General features: G+C 39.8%; 1 protein-coding gene across 9 annotated transcripts in view; it reads left to right on the top strand.

The window, feature by feature from the left end:
* The window catches only part of Pam (peptidylglycine alpha-amidating monooxygenase), a 289,755-nt gene that overhangs the window by 26,842 nt on the left and 234,963 nt on the right, over positions 1-27,950 (top strand). The window contains exon 1 of one of the 9 annotated variants that reach the window (XM_057758165.1): positions 27,586-27,692. The exons of the other annotated variants lie outside the window; for them this stretch is intronic. The gene's annotated coding sequence lies outside the window, so the exon portion shown is untranslated. Of the gene's footprint in view, positions 1-27,585; positions 27,693-27,950 lie in introns of those variants that run through there. 9 annotated transcript variants of the gene reach the window in all.

The raw sequence follows: 27,950 nt of genomic DNA, 5'->3' as shown, positions 1-27,950 counted from the left end.
GAGGGTAAGTGGTTGGGCTTGGCTCTGGAGCTGGGCAGTCTGCTTTTGCTGGCTGCCTCCCCCAGTCTGCCTGCTCCAAGCCTGAAGTGTTGAAGGGAGGAGAGGCAGGTTGACATTACATCCTGTTTGTGAAACTGACATTCTGTAAGAGCTCAGGATCTGGAAAAGTTCAAACCTGAGCTCCTGTGGAACACCTTGTATTTTCTTCAAAGATGAAATCATTCCTCAGGCCTCCATAACGTTCACACCAAAGACCAAGTCTCTCTTTCTAGGCCGCAAGAGCTCCTCTCAGCTGCACAGTAAAGTGGTGCTTTGGTATGAAGCTCATAGCAGGGAGGAACAAGAATCCGAAATGAAAGGATTATATGAAATCCCTTTCCTTATTTGTTTTACCCTTTGTTTATTCCCCAGAGGAAAGAGAGATTTTTTTTTTAAATCCTTTACTGCAAAATGAGTTTGAAGTAGATACAAAGAATGCATATGATTGACAGTTATACAAAAAGAAAAATAATCCCCCTCTTAGGAAAGACACTTGAAGGGGAAAGAAACCACCCTGTATTTGCTGAGAAGGGATATGTTGCACCCCTCCTGCCACTCCCTGGACATAATATTAAACAGAAAATACCGTCACAGGCAGAGGTGTATTTCCAGAGTCAACAGCAGGATCTCAGGTTGCAGGGATGGAGAGCCAGGACCAAGCTCTATCTTCTCAGAGCTCTTTATGCCCCTCCCCCTCGTCACTTTCATTGTCCGTAAAATTAATATAGGAATCACATTGGTTTCTTTTCTTTTTTTCTTTTTAAACTACTTTTTTGTTTTTAAATTTGGACTTTTGTGAAAGCCCTTGCTTTTTAAAGTTCGTTTCTACTAAGTGTTATTGATGGCATCTGAGCAATAGAGCCTTCATTTCTGGGAATTTGTTTTGTAGTTGACAGTGTGACTTTTACCTTCTCCAAGTTGGAAACTTGTCTGCAAAGTCATATGCCAAGGCGGGTCTCTGTGCAGGAGGTACAATGAGTTAAATGAAATGAGGGTAGGGGTCTGCTCCAGGGTGTGTCTTTATAATGGAGGGTGCAGTGGGCTAAATGGGGTGAGGGTAGGAGTCTGCTCAAGGGTGTGTCTTTATAAATGAGGGTGCAGTGAGCTAAAGAGGGTGAGGGTACGGGTCTGCTCCAGAGCCTGTCTCTACACAGGGGTTGCTAATGCGGGCAGAACTCCAATAAAAAGAAAGCTCTTTCAGCCACTGCAGTCTCAGGCAATGCCTTCTGTATCACTGGTCTTGATCAGGATTGGCCTTTCTGATTTGGGGAACTTGTAAATAGAGATAGGGTGGCCAGAGTTAGTAAATAAAAGTGGAAGATGCCAAGTTCAATCTGCTTTCCAGATGACGAAGAATTTATTGTATGATTGTATCTCAAATATCCCTAATCTCTATAAGGGACAAGTGTTATTCGAATGTTATTCGGAGTTCTAGCACCCAGACCCTGCGAGTTATCTTTAACTGACAGTCACGGAGTGCCACCTTCACTTGTCTTAAAAACAAAGTTTAAAACTCAAGCGAGGTATAAAGGAAGGAAAGGAAAGTGTTTCTTAGTGATCAGGGGCATTCATGATTCTCAATAGCAACCCCGGTATTTGGAGCACCCCCTTACTTAATCCTCCGTCTATTGCGCCCCCCTCTCCCTATGAGCTCGGCCCTCCAGTAAACAGAAACCTGAACTCTGGGGAAGGCAGGAGAATTTGTAGCTTCCAGAGTCTCTCAGGCTGTTAGATTTAGGAATGAATATAAATGAAGTCTGGGCATCTACAAATGGGTTCTTTTAAAATTGCCTCTGTGCGGTGAACTCCCTGTGAAGTCGTCCAGGTTTCTCTGGGGATTTGCAGTGAGCACTGTGAGGGCGGCTGCTCGCCTGGGATCCAGGGGGAAGGATAAATAAAGCCCTGTCTGCGTGGGAGGGCCATTCCTGCTGGAGGGTGGCTGCGGTAAGGACCTGATTGCTGTAACCCATGGGCGGCTGCCTTTGCTCTTGGTTCAGGATTCCCAACTTCTATTCCTACTGCTCTCCAACCTTACTTGGTACTCCTCCTCTTGCATGAGGTAAACAGTGAGGCTCCCGGGCTCAAGAGCACCTAAGCAGTTTCCTGCTTTAAGCATCACAAGCCCTTGATGGTCTAGGGATGCTTACCCCCAACATCTCCTATCTGTCAACCACAGGTCTCGTGGCTGTGGCTTTAGAGGCCACTGTTAGGAGCATTCATGGTACTCCTCTGTCTCCCTGGCTATTACTTATTAAAAAGTGCTTAATGTCTTCTGTCTATTGGCTTGTTACATGATTGCTGCTGTGCTGTGAATCTTCTGAGGGGAAGGTATCTTGATTCTTGTCTTCAACAATACATTCTCAAAGCTTCTTCCACTAAGGTGCCGAGCTGTATACATATATATGTGCTAAATAATTCAAAAGAGCTGTATACATATTCACGTGTTAAATAATTAAAAAGGTAAGCTCAAAGGTACTGAAACACGATGTTTTCCACCATTTGTTTAATATTTACAATGAATTAAATATCTCATTTGATCTTCACAAATTCATTCAGGAATATGAACGCACCTTTTCTAAAGATGAGCAAGGCATGGCTCAGGGATTCCGATCTTTTGCTGTCCTTACAGAGAAGCCAGGTTCAGTTGCCAGCACCCACAGTGGAGACCTCATATCCATGTGCAATTTCATTCCAGGATCTGACACCATCTTCTGACCTCTGCAGCCACCTGCCTGTGTACAGTGCACACGCAAACACTCAGGCCCATACACATGGATATAAAATTAAAGAAAATATGAGAAAGATGAGGTGCCGGCTAATCTTAGGTCAACTTGACACAAGTTAGAGTTATCTGAAAGGAGGGAAGCTAAGTTTAGAAAATGCCTCTATAACATCCATCTGTAGGGCATTTGCTTAATTAGTGACTGATGGGGGAGGGCCCAACCCATCGTGGGTGGTGCCATCCCTGGGCTGGTGGTCCTGGGTTCTGTAAGAAAGCAGGTTGAGCAAGTCATGATGAGCAAGCTAGTAAACAGCACCCCTCCATGGCCTCTGCATTAGCTCCTACCTTCAGGTTCTTGCCCTGCTTGAGTTCCTGTCTTGACTTCCTCCAATGATGAACAGTGATGTGGAAGTGTAAGCCAAATCAACCCTTTCCTTTCAAGTTACTCTTTGGTCATGGCATTTCGTCATAGCGATAGAAACCCTGAGTGAAAACGATGAGGAGGGCTGTCTTTCAATACTTAGCTTGGGATTCCTTAGGTGGAGCAGGCGCGTGGGCATTGGTAGAGCCTAATATGATGCCCTGCTTAGAGTTTAGAACCTTGATTACATCAGTGGTTCTCAATACTGCTGGAAGCTGGAATTTCATAAGGAAGTAAGGAGAAAGAGAAAGAAAATTTATAAACTCAGATTTATTTCAGTGAAAAACAGAAGTGTAGCTTCTTGCCCATCCCCCACTAGCATCTAGGAACTGCAGGAAATGCAGATTCCTGGGTTCCATAGGTTTCACTGAAAAGGAGAAAAAGAAAACGTTCTCCGCATTTGTTAACAAGCCCACGAAGTAACTAATGCTGCTTAAAGTTGGAGGACCTCTACTATATGCGAGTGTACACTGCTCAAAAGTGTATAAGTGTTGGCATTTAGAAGAACATTGTGGGGGTTATGTGGAGGACTAACTAAACTATAGACATGTGGGAGGATAGACTACCTGGAGGAATTCTGTCTTTATCCAGACAAGGGAGCAAAAAGATGGGCTAAGAACAAGAGCAGTTGCCATGGCAGTTACTGGGGTGGGCTTTGGGATTTCAAAAGACTGGTACCATTCCCTTTCTCTTCCTTCTACTTTCAAATCAAGATGCAAGACCTCACCTGTTCTGCCTCCACTTCTTTGATTCATTTTCAGAGACTGTAACCTTCTGAAACCATAAGCCCCCAATAAAGTCCTTCTTCTCTAAGTGGCCTTGGCATCGCATCTCATCACAGCAATAGAAAAGTAGTTATGAGAGTTCCTAAGATAAGGATTGCAATCATATGGCATTTGTAAAATTAACAAAAAAGAAAGTCTTTAGCACTTCCTGCCTCTAAAAACACCTGAGGAATGTCCCATTTCAGCTAATTTGCACGTACACCGTTTCAGCGGGTCTCAGCAGTAGTCCCAGGTCTGCATGCTAATCAAACGCATATGCTTGATGTCCTGGACAAGAAGTGAACAGATAGGAAATCATTTCCTTTTATGATTTAATCACCCAATTCTGCTTGCTTTAAATTGTTGTGAACAAAGTGTAGAAATTTATGTATTAAAAATAAAACTTTATAATGAGCGACTGCCCACATACTTTATTTGAAGGGCAATTACCCTTCATGAACCCCATAACTCAGCAGCTTTCATGAAGGTGGCAGTGAGTTATTATGCTCTTTGCTTTGTGAGAAAGACTTTAATAACTTCATCATGCCATGGATGTCTTCAAGTTATGGATCACACACGGAGCATAATAACTCTTTCTTTTCAGTAGAAACTACATTTCTCTTCTCAAGTGGTCAGTAATTTACAGTGAATAGTTTGAAAAATGGCGACTTTTTAGGTCTAGATTATATTTCCATGAATAATGGAGATGAATTGCCTTATGTAATTTAAAATTAGCTGAAGAATCCTCCTCACTTTTATGAAGTATCTGTTTTAAACAGCACTGTGCCATAGGTTGAACCGTGTGTACCGCGAGATGATTGTGTTACCTGCAGTTTTAAAGATGATAAGAAGGCAAGCATTCTTGTTAGGAAGAGAATTCAAGTTTGAGCTGGAGCACATCACTCCATCCTTGTTCCAGTTGGCTGGAATTCCTCCCATTGAATAACTATTATTTTAGCAGCAAAATCGTCAGCTTCTGTGACATTGTGAAAACATGTATGTTATCTGGAAGTTGGAGATAAGAGTGTTTTTATAGTTGGAATGGAAAGTACAGCATACAAAGACAGAAGTTCGGTGCTTAAGTGCCCTGATGTTTGCCACTCAAGGGGAGAAACCAGAAGGGGCCAGGAAACAAGAAGAATGTTTATGAATGACACCACTAGAGAAAAGCTGGCTAAGAATAGCATAATTGGGAGACGTAGCTTAAGGTGAACCTTTATCTACAGCACTTTCATCTTTCACTGAGGTTTTCCAATGGTACAATGAAAGAATAAAGGAACTTATACTGTTAAAAGTGTAGTGTGAAGACTGGATTTGATAATAATTAGCCAAAGATATATTGAGGAAAGTCAGAGTTTTTAAAAACAAGTTCCTTTAGGAGTTTAATTTATGAATATATACTCTCCAAAATTGAAAGTAAGTGCCAAATTGATATTTTATATTTACCACAGCAATACTCACAATATCTAAAAAGGAAAACTACTCAAGTATCTAGCAATAGATGAGTGGATGAACAAATCATGGCCCAGCCGTGGTTTGTGATGTTAGTTTTCATTTTAAAAGGTATGAAGTCTTTAGGCAGTGGTGGTGCACCACATTTAATCCCAGCACTTGGGAGGAAGAGAGAAGCAGGCAGATCTCTGTGAGTTCGAGGCCAGCCCGGTTTATAGAGCAAGTTCCAGAACAGGCTCCAAAGCTACATAGAGAAACCCTGTTTCCAAAACCAAAACCAAACGAACAAAAAAATGTATGAAATCATAATAACTGCCGAAACATGTTTGAATCGTGAAAGCATGCTAAGGAAAATAAGTCAAACACATGGTTTCAATTACATGAGATACAGTATTTGCAAACAGAAGATAGAATGCTGGTCATGAGGGGATGTAGGAAGAAGGGTTTGAGTAAGAATGGCCTCCATTGGCTCATATATTTCAATGCTTAGTCATCAGGGAGTATCAGTACTTGAGAAGAATTAGGAGGTGTGGTCTCATTGGAGGAAGTATGTCACTGGGAATGGACTTTGAGGTTTCAAAAGCCCAAACCAGGCCTAGTAGCTCTCTCTCTCTGTTGCCTGTGGACCTAGATGTAAAATTCTCAGCTTCTTCTCCAGTATCATGTCTGCCTCCGTGTTGCCATGTTCCCTTGCATGGCATGGTAATGGACTAAACCCTTGACGCTGTAAGTCAGCTCCAGTTAAATGCTTTCTTTTATATGAGTTGCTGTGGTCATGGTGTCTCTTGACAACAGTAGAATAATGACCATGACAAGGGGATTGGAAAATTATCATTTAATAGATAAACAGTTGTGGCTAGGGAAGATGAAAGAGTTTCGGTGATGAATAATGGCAATCAATGCTCAGCAATGTTAATGCCGCTGAATACATACTTAAAATACTTAAAATGGTAAGTACTTGCTTATGAATACTTTGCCAGTAGCTTGCTAAAATAGCATTGCAAGCCAATAAAATATTTTCAGTTATTTAGAGAAGAGTTTAACAAGGCAAGTAGAAGGGTTAGCTAATTATTCATGTGTATAAATATTCAGTAGCTATTGTTAGACCAAGTTTGTGAAAAATACAATTTCCTTATCTTGCATATATCTGGGGAATGATTGGCCCATAATTTTCTTTTGGTACTTGACATGATTCTTGCAGCAAAGAAAACACTCAATAAATATTTGCTGATTGATATTTGTTTATTCAGGAAATTATAGTCCTAGCTGCGTGTGCATAGCAATCAGCGTTGCAGCAGCTCTTTAAGTCTATTTACATGCTCAGTGAAGGTAAAAAATAACTTTTAAAGCATAGCGTGCAATGCGTTAGATTGTAGGAACTAAATTTGTTTTAACTGTTGTAAAACATGCCATGAATTTTTGCTGTTGAATTGATACCACTGAAAAATGAACAATTACTTCGACTAAAAAATTATGTCTAGGATCAACAACACTCTTATCCCCATTCTGTTGCTGTACAGTGACTGTTTCTGAGGTCACAGTGGGGCTCCTGGCCATCTTGGCCCTTGCTTTACTTGGGTCATAGCTTTGTCTACGTCTCTGACTTTTATGAGAATGATTTGATTATTATCCTGGGAACAGATCTGAGGGGTGAGGTGGGAAATTGCCTTCCTAATTTCATGGCCTCTCTTGTCAAGTGGGGACATGAAGCTGTTTTTTTCCCCCTTCTCTGAGCAAAGTCCTTGTTAGTGTCTTAGAGAAAATCACTTTCATTATTCCGAGCTGTGTAATTCTGTTTGTCAGAAGCCACACAGCACCTGGATAAGAAGTTATCCGCATTTATTCTTCAGAGCAATTATATTTTCTCCACTGTTTCCTTGAATTATATTTGTTTATTTAGAAAACTGGCAAATGTAACAAACAAATACAAATATTTTGCAAGTACTCCTTTCAAACCGCCAGTTATCTCACTGTAAACCAATAAGCACTAACATCATTTGTTTGAATATTCTAATGCTGAGCCTTTGCATGTGTGCACATGTAGAGATAAAAATCTAGGGCATAGACTTGATCATGATGCTTCTCCTTCTTTGGAAAGTGCATATTTTCAATACGCATTAGACAGCATTTCCCTGTCTCTAAATGCCTTGCCACAGCTGCCTTCTGAGTAGCTACATTGCATTTTAATTTACTGTTATTTATGTCAATCCCCTTTAGAGGGACTTTCAAGATTATCTGCTATTATAAATAACATTATGATGAAAACATGTTTAATCTTATGCCCATCTCTATTTTCTTAAAGATAAATGATTAGATGTAAAGTTAAATAAAGGGCTATGAACATTTTACACAGTTTGATGTGTTTGTGCCACCTTCAGAAAGGTCTTGTGACTCTCTACTGCTGTAGCATACTGCGTAACAACACTTAGTTCCCACACACAGATGAATCTTTGTTATTCCAATTTGAGAAGGGAAAAATAAGAATCACTTATTTAAATTTGTGTTGATGTCATAGTTATGTAATCCTGTAATCTTTAGGTATGCAACTATGCATTTTACATGCCCCGACAATGTTAAGATTTTTTTTTTTTTATGTTGGAAGATTTGGATGTCAAAGATATTCTTCTTGTATGTTTCTTCTTTTGCTATTAATCCTTGTTCCCCCTTGGATTTTTCTGGTTTTGTTATCAAGAGTTACCAAGGGAAAAGATAAAATAAACTTTACAAATTTTAAAACAGTCTAGCAAACTTCTAATTTGTTCCCGAGGGGAAGATCGATTTAAATAGTAGTCGTCCTTTTTGTTAAGGTTGTTTTGGATACTGCTAGAAATTGAACTCAGGGCTTCCTGCGTGCTAGGCTCTACCATTGAACTGTAGTCCCAGCCCTCGATTTATTTCTTTCCTTTCCTGGTGAAAAAAATTGATTGCCAGTCTATCAGTTGTATAGCGCCAAGAGTAGATAACTAGGTAAACTCAGATAGCGAGTCTCTGGGATTTTCTCTGGAAAATGATGGCAGCTCTTCGGGGGAAGATAAAGCTGTAATGTACACTTCTAACTGTACTGCTTCATTGCCTGGGGTTTCAGCACAGAAAATACGTGGCATTTTCCTGGGTAATGAGAACAGCAACAACAAATGAAACATTGCTAATTGTATCTATTCTAAGAAGGCAAGAGTAGTGTTTTGGTTTGTTTATTTTGTTATTTTTTAGATTTTTTTTTTATTTATTAGATTTAAAAAAAAAATACCAATCCAAGTTTCCCCTTCTCCCATTCCCTCCATATACCCTCCCACCCCTCACTGCCATTCAATCCTCAGAGAGGGTAAAGCACATTGCTTTATGGAAGGTCCAAGGCCCTCCCTATTATGTCTAGGCTGAGCAAGGTATCCATCCAAAGAGAATAGGTTCCCAAAAAGGCAGTACATGCAGTAGGATAAATCCTGGTGCCACTACCAGTGGCCCCTCAATCTGCCCTAGCAATTCAACTGTCAAACACATTCAGAGGGATTAAGTTTGGTTTTATGCTTGTCCAGCTGGAGTTGATGAGCTATTATTAGCATAGGTAAAATGTTTCAGTGGGTGAATTCATCCTGGTCTTGACCTCTTTCCTCATATTCTCATTCTGTCCACTCTTCAACTGGACTTTGGGAGCTCAGTCCAGTGCTCCAATGCGGGTCTCTGCCTCTGTTTCCATCAGTTGCTGGATGAAGGTTCTGTGATAATATTTAAGATAGTCATCAGTCTGACTACAGGGCAAGTCAAGATTGGGCCACCTTTCCTCTATAGCTTAGGGTTTTAGCTCGGGTCATCCTTGCGGATTCCTGGGAATTTCTCTAGAGCCAGGTTTCTGCTAACCCTATAATGGCTCCCTCAATCAAGATATCTCTTTCGTTGCTTTCATCTTTGTCCTTCCATTTCAACTATCCTATTCCTTCAAGTTCTGTAGCGGCGTAAATGAAGGCAGACAGAAATTTTAATAATATATTCAGCTTTAATTGGGAAAGAGATCAGGAGGCAGAGACAGGCGGATCTCTGTGAGTTCGAGACCAGCCTGGTCTACAAGAGCTAGTTCCAGGACAGGCTCCAAAACCACAGAGAAACCCTGTCTCAAAAAACCAAAAAAAAAAAAAAAAAAAAAAAAAAATTGGAAAGAGACTTACAGAACCCGAGGTTCCAGCAGAGAACAGCAAAACAGAAGGGGCGGCGGAGAGCACACCAGCAATATTTATTACAAAAAAATATCCTCAGGCGACCCCGCCCTACAAGCAAGGTGATTGGCTGGGGCTACCCCTACAAAGTTCTCCTCAGCCTTTTCCTTCTCCTCTCTCCTTCACCTTCCACCCTCTCTTCATTGCTCCCAATTTTGTTAGGTGATCTTGTCTGCTTCCAGTTTCCAGGTGGATCTATATATGTTTTTCTTTGGGTTCACATTATTACTTAGCTTCTCTAGGATCATGAACTATAGGCTCAATGTCCTTTGTTTATAGCTAGTATCTACTTATGAGTCAGTACATACCATATTCATCTTTTTGGGTCTGGGTTACCTCACTCAGGATAGTGTTTTCTAGTTCCAGCCATTTGCCTGCAAAATTAAAGATGTCATTTTTTTTTTTTTTTTTTTTTTAACCACTGAGTAGTACTCTAATGTGGAAATGTGCCACATTTTCTTTATCCATTTTTTGGTTAAGGGGCATCTAGGTTGTTTCCAGGTTCTGGCTATTACAAATAATGCTGCTATGAACATAGTTGAACAAATGCTTTTGTAGTATGATTGAGCATGTTTTGGGTATATGCCCAAGAGTGGTATTGCTGGATCCTGATTCCCAATTTTCTGAGAAACTTTCATGCTGATTTCCAAAGTGGTTGTACAAGTTTGCATTACCACCAGCAATGGATGAATGTTCCCCTTACTTCACATCCTCTCCAGCATAAACTGTCATTGGTGTTTTGATATTAGCCATTCTGATAGGTGTAAGATGGTATCTCAGAGTTGTTTTGATTTGCATTTACCTGATGGCTGAGGATGTTGAACACTTCCTTATGTATCTTTTGTCCATTTGAGATTTTTCTGTTGAGAATTCTCTGTTTAGTTGGGTTATTTAGAATTTTAATGTCTAGTTTCTTGAATTCTTTATATGTTTTGGAGATTAGTCCTTTGTCTGATGTGGGATTGGTGAAGATCTTTCCCCATTCAGTAGGCTGCCTTTTTGTCTTATTGACTGTGTCCTTTGCTTTACAGAAGTGTCTCAGTTTCAGAAGGTCCCATTTATTTATTGTTGCTCTCACTGTTTGTGCCATTGGGGTTATATTTAGGAAGTGGTCTCCTGTGCCCATGCATTGAAGACTACTTCCCATTTTCTCTTCTATCAGGTTCAGTGTGGTCAGATTTATATTGAGGACTTTAATCCATTTGAACTTGAGTTTTGTGCAGGGCAATAGATATGAATCTATTTTCATTCTTCTACAGGTTGACATCCATTTGTTGAAGATGCTTTCTTTTTTCTATTGTATCATTTTAGCTTTTTGTTAAAAATCAGGTGTTCATAGGTGTGTGGATTAATATCCTGGTCTTCAATTTTATTCTATTCATCAACCCCTCTGTTTTTATGCCAATACCAAGCTGTTTTTATTACTGTAGCTCTGTAATAGAGCTTGATGTCAGGGATGGTAATGCCCCTGAAAGTTCCTTTATTGTACAGGATTTTTTTTGGCTATCCTAGGTTTTTTGTTTTTTCATATGAAGTTGATTATTGTTCTTTCAAGGTCTGTGAAGAATTGTAATGACTTTTGATGGGGATTGCATTGAATCTATAAATTGACATTTTTACTATGTTGATTCTACTTTTCCAATAGCATGGAAGATCATTCCATTTTCTGGTATCTTCTTCAATTTCTTTCTTCAGAGACTTAAAGTTATAGTCAAATAGGTCTTTCATTTCTTTGGTTAGTTACCCCAAGATATTTTCTGTTATTTGTTGTTATTGTGAAAGGTGATGTTTCTCTGATTTTCCTCTCAGCTTCTTTATCCTTTGTGTATAGGAGGACTACTGACTTTTTTTGAGTTGATCTTGTATCCTCCCACATCACGGAAGGTATTTATCAGCTGTAGGAGTTCTCTGGTAGAGTTTTTGGGGTCACTTATATATACTATCATATCGTCTGCAAATAACGAAAGTTTGACTTCTTCCTTTCCAATTTGAATCCCCTTGATCTCCTTTTGTTTTCTTATTGATATTGTTAGAACTTCAAGAACTATGTTGAAGAGATATAGAGTGGACAGCCTTGACTTGTTCCTGATTTTAGTGGAATCACTTTGAGTTTCTCTCCATTTAATTTTATGTTAGCTGTTGGCTTGCTGTATATTGCTTTTATTATATTTAGATATGTTCCTTGTATTTCTGATCTCTCCAAGACCTATTATGAAGGGGTGTTATATTTTGTCAAATGCTTTTTCAGCATCTAATGAAATGATCATATAGTTTTTTCTTTCATTTTATTTATATTATGAATTACATTGATAGATTTTCACATGTTGAACCTGCCCTGCATCTCTGGAATGAAGCCGACTTGATTATGGTGGATGATTTTTTTTTGATGTGTTCTTTGATTCCGTTTGCCTGTATTTTATTGACTATATTTTCATTCATGTTCATGAATGAGATTGGTATGTAATTCTCTTTCTTGGTTGAGTCTTTGTTTTGTTTTGCTATCAGGGTAACTGTAGCCTCATAAAAAAGCATTTGGCACTGTTTCTTCTGTTTCTATTATGTGGAACACTTTGAGGTGTATAGGAATTAGCTCTTCTTGGAAGTTCTGGTAGAATTCTGCACTAAAACCATCCGGCCCTGGGCTATTTTTGGTTGGGGGATTTTTGATGACAGCTTCTATTTCCTTGCAGTTTTTAGATCTATTTAAATTGCTCACCTGGTCTTGATTTAATTTTGGTATATGATATCTATCTAAAAAATTTTCCATTTCTTTTATATTTTCCAATATTGTGGAATACATGTTTTTGTAGTATGACCTAATGATTCTCTGAATTTCCTCAGGGTTAGTTCTTATGTCCCCCTTTTAATTTTCGATTTTGTTAATTTGATTATTCTCTTTCTGCCTTTTTATTAGTTTGGATAAGGGTTTGTCTATCTTGTTGATTTTCTCATAGAACCAACTCTTTGTTTCATTGATTCTTTGTATTCTTTTCTTTGTTTCTATTTTGTTGATTTAGAGCCTTCAATTTGATTATTTCCTGTCTTCTACTACTCATGGGTGAGTCTGCTTCTTATTGTTCTAGATCTTTTAAGTGTGCTATTAAGTCACGAATGTAAGCTTCCTCCGTTTTCACTTAGTGCTATGAACTTTCCTCTTAGCACTGCTTTCATAGTGTCCCATAGGATTGGGTATGTTGTGTCTTCATTTTCATTGAATTCAAGGAATTTCTTTTTTGTTTCTTCCTTGACCCAGGGGTGGTTCAGCAGTTCACTGTTCAATTTCCATGAGTTTGTAGGCTTTCTGAGAGTAGCACTGTTGTTAAATTCTAACTTTAATCCCTGGTGATCCGATAAGACACAGGGGTTTGTGTTTGGGTGGAATGTTCTATAGATATCTGTTAAGTCCTTTGACTCATGACATTTGTTAGTTCTCTTATTTCTCTGTTAAGTTTCTGTGTGATTGACCTGTCCATTGGTGAGAGTAGAGTGTTGAAGTCTCCTACTATTAATGTGTAGGGTTTGATGTGTGATTTAAGTTTTAGTAATGTTCCTTTTACATATGTGTGTGCTCTTGTATTAGGGACAGAAATGTTCAGGATTGAGACTACATCTTGATCGATTGTTCCTCTTATGAGTATAAAGTGTCCTTCTCCATCTCTTCTGACTGATTTTAGTTTGAAATCAATTTTGTTAGATATTAGGATAGCTGCACCCACTTGTTTCCTAGGTCCATTTGATTGGAAATCCTTTTCTTATTTTGATTTTTGAGATAGGATCTCACTATGTAATCCTGGATGGCCTAAAACTCACAGAGGAGGTTTGCTGGCCTCTGTCCCCAAGTACTGAGATTAAAGGTGTGCACTGCCTTGCCAGGCCTGGAACAATGGCAATATCAATGGGCATGTTGATACAGAAGGCAGAAATTTCGTGGTCTTTCACCTCTAAACAAAGAACTACAGGCCATGAATGACTACTGGGAGAATTAGCCTCTTCTGGAGAGTTACCCCTATTTTGGTTGTCCAATGCAGAGTAGTCAGCCCTGAAACCATATACATGCAGACGACAAAACAGAGTCAGCGCGTTCCCTTTCAATCTATCATTTTGTATACACATAATGTGTGTGTGTGCACGTAAGAAGTCTAATCAAATAAAAAGAGACTTTAGCTCGAGAGTTGTGCGAGAGTGAGAGGATCTGGAGGAAGGGGACCTGGGAGGAGCTAGAAGGAGGACAGGGAGAGGGTAGAAGTCATGGAATTAGAAACATTAAAAAAACATTAAAATGGAAAAAGATGGTAAGTGGGTATTGAGTAGGACTGTGTTACTTTGTTTCCATGAAAGGAGATTAGAGACATTATTTTGGAGTTGTAACTTATTTTTAGACAGGATCTGTATGAATTTAGAAAGTTCACTTGAGATATATGAAAACTATCATTAATATATGTATGTGGTTGGGTTTGGATACATGTTCTAGAGGATAGAAAAACTGCAAGGAATTACGGTCTTGAGAAACATGTTCATGGTAAATTTTTTTATTATTTTTATTATTAATAATTGCTCTCCAACACATGGTGATAAAAGACATGGAGGGTTAAACCCTGTAGGCTGTTACTTTTGAGACAAATATTTACCTTATTCCAGGAAATGAGTTTGTTTATATAAGAAGCCTTCAGCAGTTGCACAATGGTTTATTATTTTTTTTTTTTACATTTTTTTCTGCTTTATCTTTTGATGAGACAGTTGACTATAAAGGTCTTTTGGTGGCCTTGGGCACTTGGTGTGAGCTCCCTTAAGCTTTTCAAATACATAATTCATAGGACTCCAGTTTCTTCTGATTGGTTCTGTGAGGAGTTGCAGCAGGAAACCTGCTGAAACTTTATAATTTTAGATCTATTCTTAATATGCTGAAAGGATCTCTGCATGACGACATTCTACCAGCCATATTTTTATTAAGCAGAGAGCTTATAACAGAAAATTACAATGGCTTATTCTTAGGCGTCAAATGCAGCTTCATAGTTTTGTTACTCAGGGTGATCTCATACTGCTAGTTTGATTATCAGAAGATAATGTGTTTTCTGTAGAAAAAAGCTAGAGTCTTAGATCATGTGCTAGGGCATAAGTTAAGATAGTAACCAAATAGTCTCATATATCAAGTATCTTTTTTTCTCCATAAACACCTTTCTACATCAGAGTTTCATAGGAGTCTTGTCCTCATAGGGATTGAATATTGTTTCTAGGCCAAAATGATGTCAATCTAATTTTTCTTATAAAGTTATTTTAAGCATATTTATTTTATGTGTATGAGTGTTGAGGAGACCAGAAGTAGGTGTCAGATTCCTTGGGACTGGAGTTACAGATGGCTCTGAGCCACTATGTGTGTGCAAGGAATGGAATTTGGACCATCTAGCAGAGCAACCAGTGCTCTTAGCTCTTAACTGTTGAGCCATCTCTTCACTCTCTCTCTCTCTTTCTCTCCCTCTCTCCCTCCCCCTCTCTCTTTCTCTATGTATATATTATATAATATATAGATACAGTTTTAGCTGTTATTACCATTCCGAAGAGAGAAAAAGGAATGAATGCAAAGATGGATATGTTAACTGGGGTGAAAGTTTAATATAGAATAAAGCAAGACATTAAAGTGTACCATATATTCAATTAACAATCAAAAGTACTTTATAAAAATGCCCTCTTTAAGTCTGAGGAGTTTTTAATCGAACATCTAATATTCTTGGCATTTGAAATTATTAGAAGAAATAAATAGATGCACATCTAATCCACCACATGAATCCCCAAGTGCTTAGAATGATCTATTCCTAACGCGTAACTTCTCACAAGTGGGGACTTATTCAGTTGGATACTAATGCAAAGTCTTCAAAACTTTCTAGTCAGTACAATGTTTTACTAATAGCAAATCCAGATATCAATATATTATGTTAAGTGCTGCAGGCAAATGCTGGCTGTAACAGTTGGTTTCAGTGAATTTTGATAAGGTGAAATGCATTAAGTAGTTTTAGCAACGCTTTTATACCAGACATAAACAAAATTAACAATTTTGTAAAGTTGAACTATAGCAGATTATTTATATAAAAAAAATCTACCTGGGCAGTGGTGGTGCATGCCTTTAATCTCAGCACTCGGGAGGCAGAGACAGGTGAATCTCTGTGAGTTCCAGGCCAGCCTGGTCTACAAGAACTAGTTCCAGGACAGACTCCAAAGCTACAGAGAAACCTGTCTTGAAAAAAAAATCTTATAAACCAGAAGTGTGGAAATTTTCTGCCTTAACGTATTAAATATAGATTTCTTTATTTATTTTTAAATCCATTGACCACATTTAACTACTGATTTCTATTGGAGAAATTTAAATAGAATTCATTACTTAATTAATATGTTTGAATTTATAATATACTTGAAGTAGTTTCTTCATCCTTGGCCAGTTACCCCTTGAGACTTTAGCTTCCTGTTTTATAGAGTTAATTTAAATTAGCCTTTAAACATGAATTACTGGTACACATCGTCTTCTGATTCCTGTACATTAGGAGTTACTACACCACAGTGCTGGCCAGGACTACCAGGTTCCTTGGGAAGCAGGAAGGACAGTCCACCGCCTGAGCTGTGATGTGGGCTGATGTGATGATCTTTCTCCAGTGCATTGAGAGAAATGGCTTCCTAATGATTCCTCCTTGTCCAGCTGAGGACAGGAATTATTAAATCCAATCCCAGCAAAACATGTGAAGCATTTGCAGGATGTGGTTAGATTAGGAGATTTTTCTTTATGATTTAAAAAAAGAAGAAAAGTTAACATTAACAGTATGGTTCTCAGTGTTACACCTTTAAGAATCATTATTATTATTATTATTATTATTATTATTATTATTATTATAGATCATTGCAGATAATTTTGCTAGATAGAATATTGAGTGATATTTACAGTTATGTAATTCCCCCATGAGAAATCAAAATAACCTCTATCTATTGATCATGGAAAATGTGACCATGGAAATCCTAATGTTAGTTTTCTGACTTGAGAACCATGCGTCTCAGATTCCGATGTAGTGATTCATGAAGCTGGCAATTCTTGTTTCCAGTGAGGTGTCCAATTTTGGTGCTGTGGCTTTCCCTAAGTGTTGGCAGTGGCTCTCGAAGGAAGAAGAGTATTGCGAATGTGAGATGCCCTAACCTTGCCTTTCCAGCTTTTTGTTTGGCTTCTGTCTTTCTCTGTCTTTCCTTAGATAAAACTCAAGTCATTTTTTAGAATGTTGTGGAAAGAAGTGAGATAAGCAGGCATTTGGAGCTGTTGTCTGACCCCGGGATTGCAAGGCTCGTACCCAGTCCAACTAAGGGCTGTACGTAGTCAGAGCAGCTCCTACCACTTTAATGTATGTGTACGGCTGGCTCTTGGCATTGTTGCTATCTCTTTTGTATCAGTCTTCCTAGCTAATTCCTTGTTTATTAGCTAAATGGTTTTCTTAATAGCTACCCTGTTGACAAATGAAGAAGCCTTAGCTGCTTAGAGAGGAAACCCCAACATTAAATACTCAAAAGTGGAAGGGGCTAGAACATCTGTAACCTTCGAGCGCTGTAATGTTGGCGTGAGAGAAATCTGCTGGTTCATCCTCATTCTTGACTGGATGTCAGAAAAACATGCCTGTATTCACAAAATAAATAGCAAATGTCTCTAGTGGAAGCAGCAAACTCAATTTCCTTTGCTTTGGGTATGGAAAAGAAGCTCTTTCCCAGCCCTGTTGTCAGATGGCCTAATGATTTATTTTTCTGAAAATATTTTAGAAACTCCATTTTGACAAGCAATTTTTATTAGTTCTGATTTATTTTGTTTAATTTATAGTTACTGCTTTCGGGGCCAATAATATCAGACTTAAAGGAGAAATGCCTTTGATCAAATGAACACACACACCTTTGTTGACACATTGACATCAACAGCACAGTCTCGGATCTGGTGAAAGATTTTGGATTAAGGTACTTGCGGAGAACCTTGAGCTTTGCTACCCGGAATCAGTTGGAGGGTTATAAATCAGCTTAGATTGATTGAGTTTAACCTGGAGGACTCCAGCAGAGGTTGATTCTTCTGAACTGAAGTTTGACCTGTGCTGCATGTTCAGGAAATCAGTCTTCAGGGCTCCTATCCACAGTGTAGATCTAGATCCATTGGTGAACAGTCCTAGATCCTTAGGGACTCCTCTGTACCTCTTGGCTAGTAAGTTAATGTGGTACCCAAACGTTTGTTTATTTTCTACCTCCTGTCCTTCATAGTAGACATGGTATTTATTTAATTCAATGAGAATGTCCTAAGTTTGATGATTGTATTAAACTATTATTTTTACATTATTACATTTAGCATTGGGGATATGTTTTTGAGCCATCACATTTTTCAGCACTGCTAATTAACTTTGTCCATTTTGCTTTGAAAATATTATATGTAAAACAATTGCAAAGGACGTTTTGTTTCCTCGTATGTCTTTTGTTCAGCAGGTAGCTATGACTTTTGACCTACTATAGAAGCATGCAGATCTGAATGTCACACTGGAGATTTCCAAAAGCTGCATTTTTATCTTGTATAATAAAACATAAGTTTTTTTTTTTTTTTTTCTCAAGCAGTTGTTAGAGACACAACAACTTGTTAGGGAATAAATTTCCTATTGCCAACATTTAGGTTTTAAGATTATTTTGAAGTTGTTAAATACAAATATTTTAGTAAATATCAGATCAAACATTTATATGCTATAAGTCATTTGAATTGCACGGAATTGGCTTCTCATCTCTTCTGGCAAATACTGATAATTGCCACAAAAATCGAACCTTCTCACCTCCCTTTTCTGTTGGCACATGGTGAGGCTCTTTTCGCAGTGTCGTTAAGAGTGTCTGTGCTAGAGACTCATCCAGTGCCTGTGCGGAGACTCGTGGTGAATAACTGACAAGAGTCTCTTAGCTTTCCAGGGCACACATTCTGTGTTAGTTTCACAGTAAGTCTTTGTTTTTGTGAGGCCATCCTCCTTGCAGCCCAATGGAACACTGGCTCTGGATTTCAGCTCAGATGAATTCTTGAGATGAGGTTGTAAGGGTCATTTGGTGACTGTCCACGGTGTTTTGAGTACGGTGCTATGGAAAGAGACAGCAAGGAAACTCGTGTTTCTATACTGTATACAAGAGAGCTGGCGTTTCGCCACGGAACTTTGACCAGAGCAGAATATTTGTGAGTTTTGCATGTAAGGTGTAATTTTTGATACTAAGTTCTAATTTTGTTTATTCCCTTAGGTAATTACAGATTTTCAGCATGCAGGGAAAGTATACTGTTGAATTTTTGACTGTTCAATCTTAGTAGATGTTCTTTCTTTAAACTTAGGCCCCCAAAACTCTCTCCCATCAGAGAAGCTTAGGATACCTGTTTTTTTGCTGGAGAGTTGATCATCTTTTGGCACCGCTTTGAAGTTAGCTTTTTCCCTTCTTTTTTTCCCTTCTTAACTCGGCAGGGGCTCATGAATAAGGCCAACTTCTCTGATAGGTATAGTATATTATTGCTCCTGCCTGTGGCTCTTTCTAATACAAACTCCATTTCTGATTAGCTTGCTGAAATCAAATCAGTGTAGCAGAAGGCATCTTTTTTTCTTGTCATAAAGCTCTCTTGCAGAATCCTGGGAGGAAAGAAGGCCTGGCAGGTGGGCAAGGGAGTGAGTGTGTTAGGGAGGGATTCAGGGTGAAGTGTATTTTGGTTTTCTTCCTCTGTTGTTTTAGTTCAGTGGTTCTCAATCTTTGGGTCACTGCCCCTTTAGGGGGGCATTGCATATCACATAAAGATATTTACACTCATAACAGTAGCAAAATTACAATTATGAAGTAGCAACAAAATAATTTTACGGTTGAGATTTCCACAGCACAAGGGTATGTATTAAAGGGTCACAGCTTTAGGAAGTTGAGAACCACTGTTTTAGTCTGCTTACTTATATTGCTTTTCTTCTCATTGCCCTACATCCTTAACATTGAAATACCTGTCCTTTAGGACTAAACTTTTAAAGATTTGTATCTTCCCATCAAACTCCATGAATTTTCCTTTGCAAGGAAGAAAGGAAAATGAGGAAAGCAATCACTGCATTTGAGAGCGCGCGCATGCTGCATGCTCACTGAAAAGCTGTAACCTGAGGGACAGGTGGAGAGGACGGTTGACTCCATGACTGCTGGAAGTTCCTGGGGTCCTGACAGTGACATTAAGTCATCTTTCATGAAAAATTAATCATAGGATCAGGTAATAGTTGCCATTTTTGCAAACAGGGTGTTCTCCACTGGCCTCCGTGCAGCAATAAATTGTGCCTATGTCTGTTCAGAGCACAGCATATGAGTACAGAAAACAGAGACCATGCCGGAACTTGAGTGCTGATTGGAGAGCATCTCATGTCCACAGACTCTGCCAGCTGGAGTCTTTAAAATGCATTTGGGGAAATAAAAATTTCTACACAGATACATAGTGTTGGGGAGTGGCATTGCCTCCAGGGTTGTTACACCCAATTTTGAAGCCTGGTCACTTTGAGCAAATGCATTATTGCCTCTAAGTTAGAGATTTCTTCCTTCCTCCCTTCCCTCCCTCCTTCCTTCCTTCCTTCCTTCCTTCCTTCCTTCCTTCCTTCCTTCCTTCCTTCCCTCCCTCCCTCCCTCCCTCCCTCCCTCCCTCCCTCCCTCCCTCCCTTCCTTCCTTCCTTCCTTTTTGAGATAGGTTTCTCTGTGTTATAGTCCTAACTGTCCTAGAACTAGCTTTTGTAGACCAGGCTGGCCTCGAACTCACAGAGATCCACCTGCCTCTGCCCCCCCCCCCCCCCCCCCCCAGTGCTGGGATTAAAGGCATGCGCCACCACTGCCCGGCTAAATGTCACTCTTTTGAATATGTATGCCTTGAAGAGTCTTTCCTATTCCATGCTTCTTGTTCCTTCTTATTCCGGTGTAATCTCTTCTGACCCCACATATCACCATGACAAGTCAGAGCTTAACTCACCATTGCATGGTATGGCCCATCCGAACTCCTTTCTACATATATAAAAATGGGTGTAAGTTGCTATTCGTTTCATCTCCCATGTGGCAATACAAATTCTGTTCAACACTATATCTCCAGTGCATTAAGTAGCAGTTGTCTTTCCTCAACTTCCAGGCTGACAAAACTGAAGTTAAATAACGTCTCTAGCTGCACAGAACTTGGGTATTGTAGATTCAACATGGTATTCTAAACATCCTCTGAGTATTGTCTTCCTTTCATGGCTGGAAGTTGGGAATGTTGTTCATATATTTAACTTTATTTTATGTGCCTTAGTGTGAACGTGTCAGGTTCCCTGGAACTGGAGTTACAGTTATGAGCTGCCATGTGGGTGCTGGGAATTGAACTTAGGTCCTCTGGAAGAACAGTCAGTGGTCTTTGGTCACTGGGCCATCTCTCTAGCCTCCCCTCTCTAGAAGTTAGAGGGTTATTTATAGAAGAGAGGAGGGGTGGTGTAGTCAGTTCTTGGAACTCCTCTGAGATCCTGGGTCGGTAGTTATTGTGCCCACAGTGTTGTGAGACAAGCGCTGGTCCTGAACACTTCATAGTCTCTCATCCTTAGCTTAGCTTGTCTGTCCTTGGCTTTTGCATTTAGTGTTCAAGACACACATGATTAGTATCTTACTAGATTGTAGACATTCTCTTACTGCAGCAGAAAAGCAATAGACTACTAGATTTCAAAGACTCTCCCAATGCGCTAGAGTCTGTTTTTTCACGCAGATGAACATTTCCACCTGGAACAGAATATTTTCTATTAAATACCCATGTTTCTAGAGCACATAGTGTCTGATAGTTATTGTAGCTATCACCTAATATATACCATTTCTGCTTTGGTGGTTGCTCACTTGTGATGGGCATGGCCCCTGTGGACCAGAATCCTTACTTTTATGCTCCTCTCCCCAGTGTGGATTATAGCTGACTCATTTATATTGTTTTAACCTGATACAGAAGAAAACAAGCTTCTCTGTAATTAACAGTATTTAAATGTATGAATTATCCCTTTTGGGGGAGGAAGAAAGGCAAAGAAAATCAGAGTAGTTCATTAAAATGGGCGAATCCACTACACAAGTCACACACAGCAGGTTACAGAGGGTGCTGTGGTTGGGACTTAAGAGGCACATTTGATGTAGATTGCTTCATTTGACCTTCTAGAAGCCATTGATATGATCCGGGAACTGCCAGTAAACCTGCTTTAATCTGTGAAAAGAAGAAATTCCAGGATTGTGCAATCAACTGGTTGATTAATTTACATCCAGAGATAGAAAGTCCTGCCTGAACAGCCTTTACCAGATCCCTGTACTAAAGGGATGTTATTCATGAGCCCTGAGCCCAGGCCTGCTGTCAGACCCTTTCAGCTCTGCTGGACAACTTAGGCTGTGGGGCATCATCCTTAACCCCTCTAATGCCTGCTTTTATTACACAAAACAAAATCTCTGCTTCGATTCATATCCTCCACATTTCCCTCGGAGTTCTTTATTTGTATCCCAGGGAAGAGGTATTTTAAATCATACTAATTGAAGGGCTAAAATAGGAAGTTATCTCCAGCTAGCTTCTTTAGGAAAAAAAATATTAGAACTTAATCCCTCACTTCTTCTGGGAATCATAATCAAAATTAGAATCATGAAGTGCTGAAATAAGTTTTAGGCATTAAAGTAAGTCATAATGTGCGATTCCTTACTATTAGATTCAAAACACTAAGGGCTTTGTTATTCATGTTTAGTTCTGGATATGTGTTTAAGATACTGAAGTCCTGAGTGAGTTAAAAGGTAGAGTAAGGATATAATTCTTGACCTTTAAATGAAAGAAAAATTTAAATTCTACGAGGATAAAACCGAGTAGCCACATTCTTTTTAAGGCCTGTGAAGTATCCTTCCAAGGATCCGACGCCACCTTCTGGTCTCCACAGGAATTGCAGGCACATGTTGCGTAGTCATAGACACAGCCAAAACACCTTGACCAAAAAACTCTTATGAAAAATTAAAACAGAAAAGCAATAAACCAAAACCAAACCAAATCATTCACACACAGAAGAAAAGTTTCCATACCTAGGGCAGTCTACTTGGCCTGCGCACAGAAAAGGCAGGTATTCGTTAGAAGGGAGATGTCCAAATGGCAAACATAATAATCAGGGATATTGGAAGTTGTATGGCAGAAATGATGAAATCTAGTTGCGCTTGTGTTTGTTTGTTTCTTTCTTTCTTCTCCTTCTCCTCCTCCTCTTCCTCCTCTGCCTCCTCCTCCTCCTCCTCCTCCTCCTCCTCCTCCTCCTCCTCCTATTTCTTCCCCTACTCCTTCTCCATTTATTTATTTTGGGTTTTCAAGACATTTCTTTGTATGGCCTTGACTGTCCTGGAACTCACTTTGTACACTAGGCTGACCTCGAACTCATAGAGATTTGCCTGCTTCTGCCTCCCGAGTGCTGGTACCAATTCCTGGCTTTTATTTTCAATTTTGAAAGTAACGTTCATATTTGTGTCTTACTATGTAATGTGGTGTTGTTTTTAAAAGGCTAAGTAAAAGAGTTTACTCTTAACTACTTTGCAATACCGAGAGCAGGGTATATAGTTGGTGCTTATTTAGTATGAATTCGCGTGGATGCCGAGTGCAAGCACAGTTCTGTGTAGAGAATCAGAAGTGAACAAGGACTCCACTTTTCCAAAGGTCAGAGGAAGTAGGGAATTCCAGTAACCCTGTACCATAATTTTTTTCCTTTTACTTGCAGGGAAGGGACCGCATGGGTTAAGTGTACCAATGAGCTGAAATCCTAGAGTCACAAAAGAATGCTTTAAGTCCAGTGAGAGAGATAAAGAGCCCTGGAGATTATAGAACCAAATTTCTAATGAGAGCAATGAGATTGGTCTTTATGGATTGGTAGGGTTTCATTGATAGTGAGAGATGAGGGAAGCGTGGGGCAAGGCTGAGATGGAGAGGTAGACACGGAGCTTTCTGAGAAGGAAGCAGCATGCATTTCTAGAGGAGAGAAAGTGCTGGGCTTATTAGTGTATGGATTGTCTAGTGGGGGGCGTGGTAGGACGTGCTGGGAGGTAAGACTGGCAAGGGTGGGCTTGTTGATGCAGTGTCCCACAGGGGAGCCTTTCAGATCTGGTAGTTTGGTAGTGAACTGATCAAGTAGCTAAAGTCATATTAAGGAAAAAGTAATGATCATAGAATGGCCCAGAGGGAGATACATTGAAGACGGAGAGGCCAGGAATAGGACTAGATAGTTGTGAGATGTCAGATGGAGAGGTCGCGGGGGACAGGTCACTAAATTTGGTCACTGTTTGGCTTTCAATACGATGTGGGATAAGTCCTTATTCCACCAGTTCTTGTGCTTTTTCATTAACTCAGTGTCAACTTACTTTCATTAAAATAACTGAATTCCAAATGTTTGTCATAAAGCCCCATGCACTTCCTGTGTGTACTGGGCTGATGTGGAGTTTGGTAACCATTCTACCAAGAGCAGGACAGCCAAGAGTACTGTTCCTGTGGGCTAGGAGGCATGAATTCTAGGTGGAGCAAGGCAAGGTTAAGGGTGTTTTGTCTTATCCAAGGTGTGTATGGGGGAGGGAGTTCAGTGGCTACTGGAGCAGGCTGCTTTTCTGCTTTCCTGCTTTTCTCCCTTGTCCCTCTGGACTTTAACCTCACCAGCTTGAATTCAGGTCAGATTAACATACTTGCCAGGCTAAGGGCCTTTAGACTCCCTAACTTCAATTCAAAGGTTAAGGCGGCTCCTGGAGGTTAGAGAGTTAGATGTAATTTATCAGACATAGATGATCCGTGGGGTGATTTCTTTGACAGGTACACTTTTTATTGTAAAAGAGTAATTTTGCACTTTTAAATTTTGATTTCTTTCTGCTTGGCTACCCTTGAAGCTTTGGTATGCTCAGAGAGTAAGCATTTTCTTTCTTGCCTGCTTGCTTCCTCCCCCCAACCCCCAGCCCATCCCCAAAGTTAGGACAGATCAAGGATGTGTCCGATTATCCAGCTGGGTCCTGTCAGAACGCAGGAGAGGCTAGTCTGTTGCTGGGTAGATTTGTCTTTGCTCTCAGCTGCAGCTCTAGCCTCTGGACCTTGCGGTTCTGTGGGTGGTCTAATGTGGGTGCATATTTCACCAGGCCTCATTGCTGCTGTCCTGGGGTGTCAACACAAAGGCTGAAAGAAGGTGATGGAGTTTTTATACAAAGTTATCAACTGATGAATTTCCGATCTGCAAATAGTCAGTGACGTTGCATCATTTGCGGAGAGAAAACTAGTGTGAGAGAAAAGGGAACAGAACATATTGCATTTAGCTGTTTTGAAAAATCAGTTAAAAGGAAACTAAAAGCTGTCTCAGGCTGAATTGTGGACAGGAGTTGGAGAAATTAGGCCTTTTTCTCAAAAGAAGTGTCTTTCACAGACCACATAATCTGACCACCTAGGGCCACTGGCAGGATTTATTTCTCCTGGCCGTCTTCCATGTTTTCTCCAGCACTTTAGAGCGTTAGAGACCTCTTGGCTTGGTCTTTTTTGTGATTATGCTCTTACTGTCACTGTTCTTTAGAAAAAAATATCTGACACACTAGTTGTATTGATGGATTATTTTTCCTCTTTGGCTCCCGTGTCTGGAAAAGTCAATACACCTGCTCCCCTTGGTACGTTTTGTTTCCTTGATACTCTTAATTCATTTTTACAACGTAGCTCCATTTAGCTAGGCAGGATACCTCTTTGTCAGAATTGTTTGACGCAACCTTGAACTACTGTGCTTGAGTGTCAGGCCCTGCCCGCCGAAGGTGTGACGAGCCCTCTGTGTGGTTAGCACAGGGTGACTGCTACAGAGTACACACAGATGGAGGTCTCTTTGTTGAGTGACTGTATTTGATCAATGGTTAAATCTCCTTTAATTCAGAGACTCATCTTATAAAAAAATTGAAGGACTCTCCCTCACAGATAGTCTGTAATTTCCATTGCCCAACTCATCACTCCTAACATACCTGTGTGGTACATCTTCTAGGTATTTTTCAGTGAGTCTTCACATAAACAAACTGAAAGCCAGACAGAGCTTCAAATTTGCTTCATGGTAGAGGATGACCTTGAACTACTTAGCCTCTTGCCGTTACCTAATTTCTGGCATCACAGGCATGAGCTGGCAAACACGGTTTATGAGCACTAGCGACCGAACTCAGAGACCTTCGTGCATGCTAAGCAAGCATTCCACTATTAGCTATATCCTCATATATCCTCAACCCAATAAATGTTTCTTTAATCATAACACACATAGGGTGATATTTTTATATATATTTAGAGAGAGTATGTGTGTCGCTGTGTGTTATAGCATGTGTGTGGGGGGGGGCAAGAGGACAGTTTAGAGGAGTTGGTTCTCACCTACTCCATGGTTCCTGGGGATCCAACTCAGGTTGTCAGACTTAGTAGTAAGCACCCTACTTGACAAGCCATTTCACTGGCTCTTAGTCTTTCTGCTCGCACCTGCTTGAGTTTGGTCTACTTTGCTTTACAGGCAAGCTCTCTGAAAGAGTGGGAGCTTTAATGGTATGCTCTCTCCCATTTCCCGACTTAAGGAAATGCTGTGTTTTGGGGAGACTAGACGTTACTATTCTGCCTCAGAGTCTTTCCCAACCTCTGCAGGAATGAGAACTCCCAACTTGTCAATTAGATTAGAAACTCTCTATATATTTTTTCAGATTGGAAATTGGTACTGTTTTATTCCATTTGCTGATTTTGAAGCCAAGTTGTTGTTAGACGTTTGTAAGCTATTTGCTTACAAGGGGAACATTAAAAGGCAGTCTTGGCTTCATCCAAATTGAAATAGAGATAATAATAGTTTCTTTGGAAGAGCTAAGATCTAAGTATACAGTAGAGAATGACAAACTTCAGTTATTATTGCGCTGGGACTCTCCTTAAAAAGACCTGCCAACTTACTTGCTTATCTCTACAATTGCAGTAGTCACAATAAAAATTAGGCCCTAGTATTGTTGAAAAACATGTCAATCAAATATTCATGGGAAAGAAAACAATAGTTTTTGTAGCACAGATGATAAATTATATACTTATTAAAGTGTTGCAACTGATCAGATAAGCGCAGGATGTCATTAGAGACTCTGTTTGATGCTGAAACCTGGTTATTTTAAGCAATTACCCCAAACCTGGTGTTTTTAAAGGGGTTTGTGCTCTCTTCAACACATGGGTGACAGATGCCTGGGAGAACAAAGAGTTCAAAGGGACACTTTGCATTTTGTGTGGTTTTCCAGCGGAGGGCATTATTACTGGGAGAAGTTATTCTGCCTTTGACAGGAGAATTCAGCAAGAGAAGTGTGGCAGCAAGTTGGGGTTTTTCCGACTCCTTTTATCTGGATGTTACAATTAGGTATTTCTCTGGTGGTGGTTTCTGGATAAGTGACCTGTTGGCAAGGATTTACTGGAGCTCAGAGATAAATGGACCCGCAGCTGCCACCTCTCAGAAAAGTAAATAGAGAGAATCAGTTGTCATTGTTATCGGCACACTGACTTCCTAAAGCACAGATGTGGGCATTCTTTCAAAGTGAATCAAGCATTCACTGTCAGGGAAAAGGATATTTGTAAAGCAATAATATTAATGCTTGTTAAGTGAGAGAATTCTATATGAGCTTGGACTCTGGTTACCTCAGAGCATTGTATATTGACCTGTGCCTTCCTCAGGGCTCCGCATAAGAAAGGGTTGTTGCCAGCGGAGCCATGTAATGACATTAAGAAGTCACGCTGAAATTAATAATTTTAGAATTCATGGAGTTCTCTTGCTCTGCGTCACAGTTGCTGCCTCTGTGACAGCCTTCATTTCCTACTTAGCAAATCCAAGCCTGGTAGCCTGAGCCCCAGGAAGTTGTTAAAGCAATTAAAGGCATCTGTCTCCCAGCACATTGCTCCGTTACCATAGTATCCTCTGCCTCCAAGTCAGTCCTGATGATGTCAGTATGCATTTAGGGGTTGCTCAGAGCATCTCTGTGGGGATGATTCATCCCAGGATAAAGCCCCCTTCCTGTTCCTCTCCTTCCAGTGTGATTTTCGACATCCCTAGCAATGGCAGGTAAGTGCTTTGTTTTGTATGCTATTACAAGAATTGCCAAACACCTTTATTATTTTGCTTCAGGTTTCTTGTGTTCTACAATATACTATTAACTGAAATATTGACTTATAGGGAAATTTCAGACAATCACTGATAATAGATTTATGGTTTATGTTTAAAGTGTTGTGTATGTGTGCATGTATGCACTGTGAATACACAATGTCCTTCTACTCCCTCTGATAAGCAAGAACAGCACCAACATGAGAGCCTTTATTTTCA

Source organism: Chionomys nivalis, chromosome 2 (assembly GCF_950005125.1).
Source record: "Chionomys nivalis chromosome 2, mChiNiv1.1, whole genome shotgun sequence".
NCBI classification, from domain to species: Eukaryota; Metazoa; Chordata; class Mammalia; order Rodentia; family Cricetidae; genus Chionomys; species Chionomys nivalis.
The sequence above is the reverse complement of the archived record's forward strand: the minus strand, read 5'-3'. Positions and strand labels throughout refer to the sequence as shown.